Source organism: Humulus lupulus, chromosome 2 (assembly GCF_963169125.1).
Source record: "Humulus lupulus chromosome 2, drHumLupu1.1, whole genome shotgun sequence".
Taxonomy (NCBI): domain Eukaryota; kingdom Viridiplantae; phylum Streptophyta; class Magnoliopsida; order Rosales; family Cannabaceae; genus Humulus; species Humulus lupulus.
Window position 1 is genome coordinate 34,746,894 of NC_084794.1, and position 1,829 is coordinate 34,748,722.

Consider the following 1,829-nt stretch of genomic DNA (forward strand, 5'->3'; position numbering starts at 1 on the left):
GTTGCAACTGAGACTTCCATGAAATGCAAAAACTATTTAAAATAAAACAATAAGATGTTAGAGATTTCCTTGTGTCTTTATTAGATGCATAGTTTGCATCTACATAACCTTCAAGTTGGGCTTCATTCTTGTTTTAGAACACTAAACCATACTGTGCTATTGCCTTTAACTACCTTAGTAGCCACTTTAGTCCTTTCCAGTGATATTCACCTGGTTTTTCCATAAATCGGCTTAGGACACTCACATCATAAGCAATGTCAGGTCGGGTACATATCATGGCGTACATAACACTCCCAATAGCTTCTGCATAAGGAATCTTCTCCATAAATCTAGCTTCATCTTCTGTCTCTGGTGATTGATCTAAAGATAAATCAAAATGACCTACCAATGGAACAACTACATCTTTGGCCTTTGTCATGTTGAATTTCTTGATTACATACTTTAGATATTGACTTTGAGCTAGTATCAACGGTTGCTTCTTTCTTGCTTCTTTCTGTCTCTGAGAATATCAATACCAAGTATCCTCCTTGCAACTCCCATATTTTTCATCTCAAATTCCTTATTGAGTACTCTCTTCAATTTATCAATCTTACTCATATCACTTCCCATAATCAATAATTCATCAACATAAACCAATAGAAAAATAGGAGTAGAGGTATTTATATCTAGATAGTATAAGCAATTGTCATAATTTGATCTTATGTACTCTACTTTAGTGACAGCTGCATCAAAAGTCTTATACCATTGCCTAGGATACTGTTTCAGGCTATAAATTGATCTCTTCAGCAAGCAGACCAATTCTTCTCCTTTGTTTTCCACCTTGAGTCCATCTGGCTGGTTCATGAAAATTGTTTCTTCTAGCTCTTCATTGAGGAAGGTTGTATTCACATCCAGCTACTCTATTTCCCAATCATATTGAACGACCAAAGCTAACATCATTCTAATTGTTTTCATCTTCACCACAATAGAGAATATCTCTGAATAATCAACCCCTTCCACTTGTGTAAAGCTCCTGGACACTAATCTTGCTTTATACCTCTTAGGATCCGTTGAATTTATTCCATCTTTAATTTTGAAGATCCACTTGTAGCCTATAACCTTATGTCTGTCTGGTTTTGGGACTAAACTCCAAGTATGATTATGCTTTAATGAGTTGATCTCCTCCACCATAGACTTTTTTCATAGCCGAGCTTCCTTGCACTCTATTTCCTCTTTATAACTATGTGGTTCTTCATGTTTAAAGTTGTTCATAATAGCTAGTGCATAGGCTATAATATATGCTTCTACTTCAACATATCAGGCAAGCATCTTTATCTCTCTTCTAAATCTGTCACTAGCTAATTGATAGCTTGCTAAATCCTTTTCTTGATAGCCATCAGTAAAATCATGTTCTCCAGTTTTAGGTGGCGTAGTTGAGTCTTCACTATTGGTAGATTGAACTTCAATTTGAGTATTGTTGCTATGTGTCTATTGACCTGCATCATTACAAGACATACCTTTCTCATTTTCTTTAAAAGGAAAAACAAGCTCATTAAAAATAACACATCGACTTGTTATAATCTTGTAATTTTCTAAAGACAGCAACCTATACCCTTTTACACCCTAAGGATAACCAAGAAAAACACATTTCATTGACCTTTTACCAAGCTTACTATCAACATTATGAGCATAGGCAGCATATTCAAAATTATTTAGATGTTTCAGTGATGGTGGCTTACCTCTCGATAACTCTTAAGGAGTTTTAAAATTAATAGCTCTACTGGGACTTCTATTTATAAAATAAAAAGAAATATATAAAGCTTCACCCCAATAAAAAATTTTCAAACATG